The sequence below is a fragment of the Hyla sarda genome, unplaced genomic scaffold (genome assembly GCF_029499605.1).
Source record: "Hyla sarda isolate aHylSar1 unplaced genomic scaffold, aHylSar1.hap1 scaffold_849, whole genome shotgun sequence".
In the NCBI taxonomy this organism is placed as follows: domain Eukaryota; kingdom Metazoa; phylum Chordata; class Amphibia; order Anura; family Hylidae; genus Hyla; species Hyla sarda.
Window position 1 is genome coordinate 130,729 of NW_026610876.1, and position 13,882 is coordinate 144,610.

At 44.8% G+C, this 13,882-nt stretch overlaps 3 non-coding genes across 3 annotated transcripts; all 3 read left to right on the plus strand.

Annotated features, from left to right (window-relative positions):
- The first annotated feature begins 1,961 nt into the window (after positions 1-1,961).
- On the plus strand, positions 1,962-2,152 carry LOC130347710 (U2 spliceosomal RNA). Its single transcript, XR_008885590.1, has one exon. It is a non-coding gene; the product is annotated as a U2 spliceosomal RNA (small nuclear RNA).
- Positions 2,153-9,327: 7,175 nt separating this feature from the next.
- On the plus strand, positions 9,328-9,511 carry LOC130347656 (U2 spliceosomal RNA). Its single transcript, XR_008885547.1, has one exon. It is a non-coding gene; the product is annotated as a U2 spliceosomal RNA (small nuclear RNA).
- A 2,099-nt stretch (positions 9,512-11,610) lies between these two features.
- LOC130347711 (U2 spliceosomal RNA) lies at positions 11,611-11,801 on the plus strand. Its single transcript, XR_008885591.1, has one exon. It is a non-coding gene; the product is annotated as a U2 spliceosomal RNA (small nuclear RNA).
- The last annotated feature ends 2,081 nt before the right edge of the window (positions 11,802-13,882 follow it).

A 13,882-nucleotide genomic window follows, 5' to 3' on the forward strand; every position in this document is an offset into this window, starting at 1 on the left:
GCTGCTGCTGCTTCTGCTGCTTCTGCTTGTGTCTGGCCGCTGTTGGAGCGTCCAGGCACAGGACTTCTGCTGCTGCTGACTAAATGGCCTCCTTAATTGGATCATTTGAGTAGCCAGCACACCTGTGCAGGTAGGGCATGACATGATAGGCAGCTGCCTTGATAGCGGGTGGGTGCTGAATGTTCCTAATTGACAAAATAAGATTAATGCTTATGAAGAAATATAAAATCTCATCCCTTCCCCAATATCGCGCCACACCCCTACCCCTTAATTCCCTGGTTGAACTTGATGGACATATGTCTTTTTTCGACCGTACTAACTATGTAACTATGTAACATAACATGGGGGGGTCTCCTGGCTGTTCACACAGGTGTGTCATTGCTGTACATTGACCATGCATTGCTTCTGTGGTATTGCAAAGGCAAAGACAAATGCTTCCAGCCATCCATTGCACTAATGGATTGGTCATCAGCTGGCTGTCTATGTCCCGCATCAATATAGACCAAAGTACAGAGGGTTAGGCTATGCTATAGTGCACCTACCTGATGCATCAGAAGGTGCGAGGCCCTTGCTAAATTCTGTGCACAGACTTTGAGATCTATGCTTTAGACTGTATCTAAACCTGCTCCAACATGGACTGACATTCTGGCCTACTTTCAGCCGATGCGACTTGTCTGTCGCTGAACAGTCGCTTTTTATGTATTCAGCACCTATGTATAATGTTGTAAAAATGCTCTAGAAGCTAAAGTCGCAGAAATGTCACACATATTTGGCCTGCAACTTTCTGTGCGACAAATTCAGACAGGAAAAATCAGTATAAATCCTTAGAAAATTATCCCCCAGTGTCTCCATCTGCTGGCGGTATTGAATAAGCATTGCTGCACTGATGGGGTATGCATTAGACGAAAAAAAAGAAGAAAAAGAAGAATAATACGCCCAGAAAAGAGGCGAAAAGGAGAAAAACGTAAAAAAACGTGAAAAAAAAGTAAGAGGAAGAGAAGGGAAAAAAAGGTGGAAATGGGTTTAAAAGTGATTTCGGCGGAGAAATATATATATATATATATATATATATATATATATATATATATACGCGCACACACACACATATATATAAACGTATTCTCCGTTGAGATATTGCAGCCGCTGCTGTGTCCAGGCCCAGGAGCCTTAGCACTGTGCTGTGATGTCACTCAATACCACTGACATCACTAGGTGTAAACAACATCTCTCCTTTGCTGTGTATGTGACTATGGAGCTGTTTGGTGATGTCGTCTATTATGGCCTTCATAGAAGCAACAGGAGATTGTTGCATCCATCTAGAACCCTCAGAACTACAGTGCTATGATGTCACTCACTTCCACAGGCCTTGCAGAGTGTAAACAACAACAACCCAGCTTTGTTGTGTATGTAACCATAGGGATTGTGATGTCACCTAGAACCTTCACAGCAGCGACAGCTTTATGAGGAGCATCAGCACTGCTCTGCCTGAGCAGAACCATCACCGCCATAGGTTGTCAAATAACCCGGATTTAACCCACACAGGTAAGTCCAATGGGGTGCAGGCATGTCCTCTATGCTTACAGCTTCCCGTGGGTGTTGGTTTGATACCGTTTGGGGACAGCCAAGGAGGCATCTGCAGGCAACAAAGGTAGGTGTGTGCTTGTGTGTGTGTTTCCTATGCAGATCCTAAGCCCAGTGTCACATGCAAGTAGGAGGAGTAAGAAGGGTTCCTGGCAAATCCGGGTTATGGATTGCATTTAAAAAGGCCCCGTGGGAGTGCAATGGGCCCCTGTCTTGCTGCTTAGCAATAATGGTATGGGTTTAGGTTCTGCTGTGTGTACTGGTGGTTGACTGCCCCCCAGCCCAGAGTGTGCATGGAAAATTGTCTGGCAGCCTCCCTGACAGCAAGCAGTGATAGTGCCCATGAAGGGGACCTTGTTGGGCCCGCCCCTTTCACGGTTATCGCTTCTCGGCCTTTTGGCTAAGATCAAGTGTAGTATCTGTTCTTATCAGTTTAATATCTGATACGTCCCCTATCTGGGGACCATATATTAAATGGATTTTTGAGAACGGGGGCCGATTTCGAAGCTTGCTTCCGTCGCCCTATGCATTGACCCGATATGGCAGTATCTTCGGGTACAGTGCACCACCCCCTTACAGGGTTAAAAAGAAAGATTCCTACTTTCATTGCTACCTGCTTGCTGGCTAGCCCTGTGGGCCTTGCTGCTGCTGCTGCTGCTGCTGCAGCCAAAAAACAAAAGGTGGTGCTGCTGCTGCTTCTGCTGCTTCTGCTTGTGTCTGGCCGCTGTTGGAGCGTCCAGGCACAGGACTTCTGCTGCTGCTGACTAAATGGCCTCCTTAATTGGATCATTTGAGTAGCCAGCACACCTGTGCAGGTAGGGCATGACATGATAGGCAGCTGCCTTGATAGCGGGTGGGTGCTGAATGTTCCTAATTGACAAAATAAGATTAATGCTTATGAAGAAATATAAAATCTCATCCCTTCCCCAATATCGCGCCACACCCCTACCCCTTAATTCCCTGGTTGAACTTGATGGACATATGTCTTTTTTCGACCGTACTAACTATGTAACTATGTAACATAACATGGGGGGGTCTCCTGGCTGTTCACACAGGTGTGTCATTGCTGTACATTGACCATGCATTGCTTCTGTGGTATTGCAAAGGCAAAGACAAATGCTTCCAGCCATCCATTGCACTAATGGATTGGTCATCAGCTGGCTGTCTATGTCCCGCATCAATATAGACCAAAGTACAGAGGGTTAGGCTATGCTATAGTGCACCTACCTGATGCATCAGAAGGTGCGAGGCCCTTGCTAAATTCTGTGCACAGACTTTGAGATCTATGCTTTAGACTGTATCTAAACCTGCTCCAACATGGACTGACATTCTGGCCTACTTTCAGCCGATGCGACTTGTCTGTCGCTGAACAGTCGCTTTTTATGTATTCAGCACCTATGTATAATGTTGTAAAAATGCTCTAGAAGCTAAAGTCGCAGAAATGTCACACATATTTGGCCTGCAACTTTCTGTGCGACAAATTCAGACAGGAAAAATCAGTATAAATCCTTAGAAAATTATCCCCCAGTGTCTCCATCTGCTGGCGGTATTGAATAAGCATTGCTGCACTGATGGGGTATGCATTAGACGAAAAAAAAGAAGAAAAAGAAGAATAATACGCCCAGAAAAGAGGCGAAAAGGAGAAAAACGTAAAAAAACGTGAAAAAAAAGTAAGAGGAAGAGAAGGGAAAAAAAGGTGGAAATGGGTTTAAAAGTGATTTCGGCGGAGAAATATATATATATATATATATATATATATATATATATATATATATATACGCGCACACACACACATATATATAAACGTATTCTCCGTTGAGATATTGCAGCCGCTGCTGTGTCCAGGCCCAGGAGCCTTAGCACTGTGCTGTGATGTCACTCAATACCACTGACATCACTAGGTGTAAACAACATCTCTCCTTTGCTGTGTATGTGACTATGGAGCTGTTTGGTGATGTCGTCTATTATGGCCTTCATAGAAGCAACAGGAGATTGTTGCATCCATCTAGAACCCTCAGAACTACAGTGCTATGATGTCACTCACTTCCACAGGCCTTGCAGAGTGTAAACAACAACAACCCAGCTTTGTTGTGTATGTAACCATAGGGATTGTGATGTCACCTAGAACCTTCACAGCAGCGACAGCTTTATGAGGAGCATCAGCACTGCTCTGCCTGAGCAGAACCATCACCGCCATAGGTTGTCAAATAACCCGGATTTAACCCACACAGGTAAGTCCAATGGGGTGCAGGCATGTCCTCTATGCTTACAGCTTCCCGTGGGTGTTGGTTTGATACCTTTGGGGACAGCCAAGGAGGCATCTGCAGGCAACAAAGGTAGGTGTGTGCTTGTGTGTGTGTTTCCTATGCAGATCCTAAGCCCAGTGTCACATGCAAGTAGGAGGAGTAAGAAGGGTTCCTGGCAAATCCGGGTTATGGATTGCATTTAAAAAGGCCCCGTGGGAGTGCAATGGGCCCCTGTCTTGCTGCTTAGCAATAATGGTATGGGTTTAGGTTCTGCTGTGTGTACTGGTGGTTGACTGCCCCCCAGCCCAGAGTGTGCATGGAAAATTGTCTGGCAGCCTCCCTGACAGCAAGCAGTGATAGTGCCCATGAAGGGGACCTTGTTGGGCCCACCCCTTTCACGGTTATCGCTTCTCGGCCTTTTGGCTAAGATCAAGTGTCTTGCCCTAAGGTATTCGGGTACCCCTCTCCTCGGCCTTGTGGGATCGCCCAGGTTTATTGCCTGGGCTTCACCCACCTGCTGCTATTGGGGAGAGGGCTTAGTCCCAGGATAACGGGAAGGTGATCATCGGAGGACGGGTCTGCCGGAGAGGATGGCTAATGCGCCGAACGCTCCTAATACAGTACGGCTGTTTATCGAGGAGGAAAAGAGGAGTGCCTACGGGATTTTGCATGTCCAGCAGAAGGTCGTGGAAGGAGTGCTGAGGATGCCGCATGCTTCCATCTTCTGTGTCCAGGTCTTTCCCAGCCAAGGATTCTTTGACGTGACCTTCTACAACCTGGATGATCTCCGTACCTGTCTCTACCGGAGTAAGGAGAATGCTTCTCACCCTGACCTACAAGGGATCCGATTCATTTCCTGCGAGGCTCGGCCTAAGAAAGTTCCAGTGGTAGTGCATATGTACAACCCTTTTGTGCGGGATGAGGAGATCCAGACCTTTCTAAGAAGGTATTGTGTGTCTGTTTCTGGTGCGGAGAGGAAAAATAACATCCTGGGGACTTTCACAGGCATGAGACGTTTTTGGGTGGAGTTTAGGCCTGCCCCCGAGGGTGGTGCTGAAGGTTTTTGTCACCCCCCGCAGAACTTTGCGATAGGGAACAACAGGGGGTTTCTGCACTACCCGGGGATGCCAAGTTTTTGCCGGGACTGTTTTTGCTTTGGTCATACCAGAGAGAACTGTACAACCGGGCAGGTTTGCAGGAACTGCCACAAGCCTGATCACCGCACTGCAGACTGTCCCGAGAAACGCAAGTGTCATTTCTGTGGTTCTTCGGATCACCTGGCTAGGAGTTGCCCCACTTACCAGTCCGGGGCACCCCGATCATATGCAATGGCTCTTCGAGGTGGGACAGTTCCTGAGGACTCCAATGCTGCCAGGGCAGGCGATGCAGAGGTTAGCGTGCTGACCAGTGAAGCAGAGTCTGCCCCTGTTTTTCCTTCCATTTCTAGGTCTGTTCCGGATGCTTTGGTGGCAGAGGGGGAGAAGGCGGAGTCTGTTTCGGGGGCATCTGTTTCGGAGGCCTCTGATCCCCCAGAGGAGATGACTGTGGACAAAGAATCCTTGAAGAGAAAGATGCCGGTGGAAGAATCGGAGGATGACTGTCCGACTCCTCAGAGTCAAAGGATTGAGGACTTTCCTAGCCCGGGAAGGGAGGAGGCAGGTGGAGGGTCGTCATGTCAGATTGATTCTGACTCCTCTTTATCCTCCCTGGGCACAGGTTATTTGGAGGAATGTTCAGTCAAAAAATTGACAAAGACTCTTAAGTTTAAGGAAGGGGAGGCAAAAAATAAGGGTAGAGGTCGGGGAAAGGCTAGGCCTCCTTTTGATAATGCTTGATTTTGTATTTCCTTTTTTTCCTTCAAATGTTTGAATGAGTTTAACAATTGGTTCTCTAAATGTCCGCAGTATTAGATCTTTAGAAAGGAGATCCGCCATTTTTGATTTACTTTCTAGATATTCTTTTGATGTTCTAGGTCTCCAGGAGTGCTGCTTGGATGGGGAGCCAAATATCTCCTGGCCTTATGGGCAATCGGTATGGTCTGGTTCAATGGAACGTAATTCGGGGGTGGGGATTTTGTTCAAAAGTAATGAGTTTGTTGTTAAAAAAGTTGTCCATATTGTTCCGGGTAGGGTATTATTAGTGCATTTTATTTTCAGGGGTTTCACATATAAAGTAATTAATGTTTATGCTCCAACTGGGAGGAAGGAAAGAGGGGAGGTGTTTGAGAAATTATATTTCTTTTTGAGTGGGAGGGATGATGTGTTCCTTATAGGGGATTTCAATTGTATAATAACAGAGGGGGATAGGAGTAGTACTACGGTGGGTGGTGGGTCTGGTTTAGACAGTACTAGTAAGCAGCTTAAAGAGATTGTAAATTTATTTGGGTTAAAGGATTCCTTTGTTGCCCATAATGATGGTACTATCGGTTATACATATTTTTCTAACAATACAAGTTCGCGTATTGATTTCATTTTTGTCTCAAAACTAATGTCTGTTTCTAATTTCAGACGGAGGAGGTTACCGTTCACGGATCATGCCTGGATTGAGTGTGTGGTAAAAGGTGGTGGTCTAAGTGAGTATGGAAAGGGTGTTTGGAAGTTGAATGTGTCTTTATTGGATAATGAATGTGTATTACAAGAATATAGGGAGCGTTTTGATGGATGGGTGTTGAGGAAGGATGCATTTTATAGTGTGGTTGAGTGGTGGGAGTGGGTGAAGTTAGAGACTAAAAGGTTTTTTATTAAAAAAGGGTGTGAGAAAGGGAGGAAAGATAGAGAAGAGTATGAGAGATGGCAAAGAAGGTTAGAGTATTTGTATGAATTGAGGCGTTTGGGGATGAGTGTTGAGAAGGAGATTGAGGAAGCTCGTGGAAGTGTGAATGAGTGTCTGGAGAGGAATGGAAGGAAGATTATTGCACAGGCTAGGGTTGAAGTGAAAGAGAAGGATGAGAAATGTAGCAAATTTTTCTTTAAAAAGGCATTCAGTAAAAAAACTGAGATGATGAGTGTTTTTACGAATGATGGGGTAGAGGTCTTTGGTAAGGATGAGGTGTTAGAGGAAGTGTGGAAGTTTTATTCTGATTTATTCACGGAGAAGGAGCGGGACGTGACTCTAGAGGAGGAATGTTTGGGATATGTGGATAAGCGTTTGGATGAAATTGATGGGTTCTTTATGGAAGAGGATGTGAGGAAGAGTGAGGTGGAGGATGCTGTGAATGGGATGAAGAAAGGAAAGGTGGCAGGGAGTGATGGTTTGCCTGTGGAATTTTATCTTGTGTTTTGGGATATGTTAGGGGATTATGTATGGGAGGTGTGTAAGGAAGTACTTAGGAGAGGGAAGTTATCTAAAAGTATGAGTGAGAGTGTGACTGTGTTATTGTTTAAAAAAGGGGATAAGAGGGATCTTAAAAATTGGAGGCCTATAGCGCTCTTGAATTGTGATTACAAAATTATTGCTAAAGTTATTGCGAATAGGTTAAAGGATGTGATTGATTGTATGGTAGGTGAGGAGCAAATGTGTACAGTGCCTGATCGTAGGATTTCTGAATGTCTGTTAGGTCTGAGGGATGTATTGTGGGACTGTAAAACTAGGAAGCAAGGTGTGGCTGTTGTTACGGTGGATTTTGAAAAAGCGTATGATAGGGTGGTGCATGATTTATTGTTTAGGGTTTTGAGGAGGATGAATGTGCCGGACAGAATGGTGAAGTGGATTGAATGTTTGTATAGGGACATTTATAGTAAGATTCAGGTCAATGGTTTTCTGAGTAGGGAAGTGAGTATAAAATCTGGAGTGCGGCAGGGGTGTCCCCTGTCGCCAATTCTTTTTATTTGTATGATTGAGCCTTTGTTGGGGATGATTAGGAGAGATAAGGTGATGCGGGGTATAGAAATACCTGGTAGTCATGGGAAGGATATGCGAGTGATTGGTTACATGGATGATGTTACTGTTGTATGTAAGTCAATGGCAGGGGTAAGGCGTGCTAAGTTATTGATTGAGTGTTTCTGTTTAATGAGTGGGTTTAAGCTTAATGTTGGGAAGAGTGGTTGTAAATTTTTTGAGGGGTGGGGAGAGAGTGGGTTGTGCGAGTGGCCTGTGAGAGAGGGGGGTGTGGAAGTGCTTGGGGTGGTGTTTGATAATGATTTGTATGGGAAAGAAAGTTGGGAGAGGGTTTTGGGGAGGGTGGGGAATAAAATAAACTTCTGGTCTTTAAGGACTTTATCGATTGAGGGAAGGATTCTGGTTATTAAAGCTGTTATAATTCCTATTTTGCTTTATGTTAATTATGTGTTTCCTCCACCGGATAGGTGTCTGGCAAGAATTATCAGGCAGATCTTTGTTTTCTTATGGAATTCAAGGATGGAGAAATTGAGTCGTGGGAAGGTGGTGAAAAGCAGAATGCATGGTGGGAAAGGAATGATGAATGTGGAAGTGTTCCTGGCTGTGAAGTATGTCAGTTTTTGTCTCGCTGTAAGTAAGAAGGAATGTGTGTTTGGGTGCATGGTAAGGTATTTGGCTGGTAATGTGTTGTTGAAATATAAGCTAATGGAAAGGGACTTAAGGGTACCTGTAAGTTTTGAGGTTCCTTGGTTCTATCAGAGAATAGGGCGGTGTGTCAGGAAAAATAATCTGGAATGTGTGACTGAATGGAATGATAGTAAGAAGGTGATGAAAGTGTTGGAGCAGAGAGAAACAGTGGAATGTGTGGGAGGTCTGTCTGAGAAGGATTGTAAGGTAGTGTGGAAAAATGTCAGTCACAAGGAACTGACAAATAAACAAAAGGACTTGTCTTGGATGTTAGCTCATGGGTGTCTGCCAACAAGGGAATTTCAGAGGAGAAGGAGATTGGTAGACAGTGAAGTGTGTCCCAGGGATGGTTGCGGTGGATGTGAGAATTATGTACATGTGTTTTGGGAGTGTGGTTATGCGAAGTCTGTGTGGAGAAAAATGTCTGGTCTAATTAAAAATCTTACTGGAATTGAAATCTTATCCTTTAATATGATGATGTTTGGTTTGTGTGCAGTGGAGAGAGAGAAGGCAAGAGTGTTATGGTTCATAGTAAATTGTGTAAAAGAGGTTCTGTGGGATGTAAGGAATATTAGGATTTTCAATCAAACTGAAGTAAGTGTGAAGGAGTGTCTGGGCATGATCCGTGGTAAAATTTACCTTTACGTATTATGTGATAGGAAAAACTATGGTTCTGATGATGCAGAGGGGATCTGGAAACACAAAAAATGGAAGTACTGGTTATGATTGTATTCTTATTTGTCTTTCTTTTTCTTTTCTTACAGATTATATCCTGATATGAAGGGACAGTTGGAGGGACAGAATCCGCTGCAATTTATTTTTTCTGAGGGAAAGTCATGAAGGGAAAGCTTTTTGTTATATGTACATGTAAAGACATGATTCCTGTATATATTGTATATGTCAAATATGTGTTATTCATGTGTTTTCAGATGAATATGTAATTTTTTGAATGATTTACTTGGTTATGTATTGTATATTTCCTTTTCAATAAAAAAAAAAAAAAAAAATCTGTTCTTATCAGTTTAATATCTGATACGTCCCCTATCTGGGGACCATATATTAAATGGATTTTTGAGAACGGGGGCCGATTTCGAAGCTTGCTTCCGTCGCCCTATGCATTGACCCGATATGGCAGTATCTTCGGGTACAGTGCACCACCCCCTTACAGGGTTAAAAAGAAAGATTCCTACTTTCATTGCTACCTGCTTGCTGGCTAGCCAGCTAGCCAGCCCTGTGGGCCTTGCTGCTGCTGCTGCTGCTGCTGCAGCCAAAAAACAAAAGGTGGTGCTGCTGCTGCTTCTGCTGCTTCTGCTTGTGTCTGGCCGCTGTTGGAGCGTCCAGGCACAGGACTTCTGCTGCTGCTGACTAAATGGCCTCCTTAATTGGATCATTTGAGTAGCCAGCACACCTGTGCAGGTAGGGCATGACATGATAGGCAGCTGCCTTGATAGCGGGTGGGTGCTGAATGTTCCTAATTGACAAAATAAGATTAATGCTTATGAAGAAATATAAAATCTCATCCCTTCCCCAATATCGCGCCACACCCCTACCCCTTAATTCCCTGGTTGAACTTGATGGACATATGTCTTTTTTCGACCGTACTAACTATGTAACTATGTAACATAACATGGGGGGGTCTCCTGGCTGTTCACACAGGTGTGTCATTGCTGTACATTGACCATGCATTGCTTCTGTGGTATTGCAAAGGCAAAGACAAATGCTTCCAGCCATCCATTGCACTAATGGATTGGTCATCAGCTGGCTGTCTATGTCCCGCATCAATATAGACCAAAGTACAGAGGGTTAGGCTATGCTATAGTGCACCTACCTGATGCATCAGAAGGTGCGAGGCCCTTGCTAAATTCTGTGCACAGACTTTGAGATCTATGCTTTAGACTGTATCTAAACCTGCTCCAACATGGACTGACATTCTGGCCTACTTTCAGCCGATGCGACTTGTCTGTCGCTGAACAGTCGCTTTTTATGTATTCAGCACCTATGTATAATGTTGTAAAAATGCTCTAGAAGCTAAAGTCGCAGAAATGTCACACATATTTGGCCTGCAACTTTCTGTGCGACAAATTCAGACAGGAAAAATCAGTATAAATCCTTAGAAAATTATCCCCCAGTGTCTCCATCTGCTGGCGGTATTGAATAAGCATTGCTGCACTGATGGGGTATGCATTAGACGAAAAAAAAGAAGAAAAAGAAGAATAATACGCCCAGAAAAGAGGCGAAAAGGAGAAAAACGTAAAAAAACGTGAAAAAAAAGTAAGAGGAAGAGAAGGGAAAAAAAGGTGGAAATGGGTTTAAAAGTGATTTCGGCGGAGAAATATATATATATATATATATATATATATATATATATATATATATATATATATATACGCGCACACACACACATATATATAAACGTATTCTCCGTTGAGATATTGCAGCCGCTGCTGTGTCCAGGCCCAGGAGCCTTAGCACTGTGCTGTGATGTCACTCAATACCACTGACATCACTAGGTGTAAACAACATCTCTCCTTTGCTGTGTATGTGACTATGGAGCTGTTTGGTGATGTCGTCTATTATGGCCTTCATAGAAGCAACAGGAGATTGTTGCATCCATCTAGAACCCTCAGAACTACAGTGCTATGATGTCACTCACTTCCACAGGCCTTGCAGAGTGTAAACAACAACAACCCAGCTTTGTTGTGTATGTAACCATAGGGATTGTGATGTCACCTAGAACCTTCACAGCAGCGACAGCTTTATGAGGAGCATCAGCACTGCTCTGCCTGAGCAGAACCATCACCGCCATAGGTTGTCAAATAACCCGGATTTAACCCACACAGGTAAGTCCAATGGGGTGCAGGCATGTCCTCTATGCTTACAGCTTCCCGTGGGTGTTGGTTTGATACCGTTTGGGGACAGCCAAGGAGGCATCTGCAGGCAACAAAGGTAGGTGTGTGCTTGTGTGTGTGTTTCCTATGCAGATCCTAAGCCCAGTGTCACATGCAAGTAGGAGGAGTAAGAAGGGTTCCTGGCAAATCCGGGTTATGGATTGCATTTAAAAAGGCCCCGTGGGAGTGCAATGGGCCCCTGTCTTGCTGCTTAGCAATAATGGTATGGGTTTAGGTTCTGCTGTGTGTACTGGTGGTTGACTGCCCCCCAGCCCAGAGTGTGCATGGAAAATTGTCTGGCAGCCTCCCTGACAGCAAGCAGTGATAGTGCCCATGAAGGGGACCTTGTTGGGCCCGCCCCTTTCACGGTTATCGCTTCTCGGCCTTTTGGCTAAGATCAAGTGTAGTATCTGTTCTTATCAGTTTAATATCTGATACGTCCCCTATCTGGGGACCATATATTAAATGGATTTTTGAGAACGGGGGCCGATTTCGAAGCTTGCTTCCGTCGCCCTATGCATTGACCCGATATGGCAGTATCTTCGGGTACAGTGCACCACCCCCTTACAGGGTTAAAAAGAAAGATTCCTACTTTCATTGCTACCTGCTTGCTGGCTAGCCAGCTAGCCAGCCCTGTGGGCCTTGCTGCTGCTGCTGCTGCTGCTGCTGCAGCCAAAAAACAAAAGGTGGTGCTTCTGCTGCTTCTGCTTGTGTCTGGCCGCTGTTGGAGCGTCCAGGCACAGGACTTCTGCTGCTGCTGACTAAATGGCCTCCTTAATTGGATCATTTGAGTAGCCAGCACACCTGTGCAGGTAGGGCATGACATGATAGGCAGCTGCCTTCATAGCGGGTGGGTGCTGAATGTTCCTAATTGACAAAATAAGATTAATGCTTATGAAGAAATATAAAATCTCATCCCTTCCCCAATATCGCGCCACACCCCTACCCCTTAATTCCCTGGTTGAACTTGATGGACATATGTCTTTTTTCGACCGTACTAACTATGTAACTATGTAACATAACATGGGGGGGTCTCCTGGCTGTTCACACAGGTGTGTCATTGCTGTACATTGACCATGCATTGCTTCTGTGGTATTGCAAAGGCAAAGACAAATGCTTCCAGCCATCCATTGCACTAATGGATTGGTCATCAGCTGGCTGTCTATGTCCCGCATCAATATAGACCAAAGTACAGAGGGTTAGGCTATGCTATAGTGCACCTACCTGATGCATCAGAAGGTGCGAGGCCCTTGCTAAATTCTGTGCACAGACTTTGAGATCTATGCTTTAGACTGTATCTAAACCTGCTCCAACATGGACTGACATTCTGGCCTACTTTCAGCCGATGCGACTTGTCTGTCGCTGAACAGTCGCTTTTTATGTATTCAGCACCTATGTATAATGTTGTAAAAATGCTCTAGAAGCTAAAGTCGCAGAAATGTCACACATATTTGGCCTGCAACTTTCTGTGCGACAAATTCAGACAGGAAAAATCAGTATAAATCCTTAGAAAATTATCCCCCAGTGTCTCCATCTGCTGGCGGTATTGAATAAGCATTGCTGCACTGATGGGGTATGCATTAGACGAAAAAAAAGAAGAAAAAGAAGAATAATACGCCCAGAAAAGAGGCGAAAAGGAGAAAAACGTAAAAAAACGTGAAAAAAAAGTAAGAGGAAGAGAAGGGAAAAAAAGGTGGAAATGGGTTTAAAAGTGATTTCGGCGGAGAAATATATATATATATATATATATATATATATATATATATATATACGCGCACACACACACATATATATAAACGTATTCTCCGTTGAGATATTGCAGCCGCTGCTGTGTCCAGGCCCAGGAGCCTTAGCACTGTGCTGTGATGTCACTCAATACCACTGACATCACTAGGTGTAAACAACATCTCTCCTTTGCTGTGTATGTGACTATGGAGCTGTTTGGTGATGTCGTCTATTATGGCCTTCATAGAAGCAACAGGAGATTGTTGCATCCATCTAGAACCCTCAGAACTACAGTGCTATGATGTCACTCACTTCCACAGGCCTTGCAGAGTGTAAACAACAACAACCCAGCTTTGTTGTGTATGTAACCATAGGGATTGTGATGTCACCTAGAACCTTCACAGCAGCGACAGCTTTATGAGGAGCATCAGCACTGCTCTGCCTGAGCAGAACCATCACCGCCATAGGTTGTCAAATAACCCGGATTTAACCCACACAGGTAAGTCCAATGGGGTGCAGGCATGTCCTCTATGCTTACAGCTTCCCGTGGGTGTTGGTTTGATACCGTTTGGGGACAGCCAAGGAGGCATCTGCAGGCAACAAAGGTAGGTGTGTGCTTGTGTGTGTGTTTCCTATGCAGATCCTAAGCCCAGTGTCACATGCAAGTAGGAGGAGTAAGAAGGGTTCCTGGCAAATCCGGGTTATGGATTGCATTTAAAAAGGCCCCGTGGGAGTGCAATGGGCCCCTGTCTTGCTGCTTAGCAATAATGGTATGGGTTTAGGTTCTGCTGTGTGTACTGGTGGTTGACTGCCCCCCAGCCCAGAGTGTGCATGGAAAATTGTCTGGCAGCCTCCCTGACAGCAAGCAGTGATAGTGCCCATGAAGGGGACCTTGTTGGGCCCGCCCCTTTCACGGTT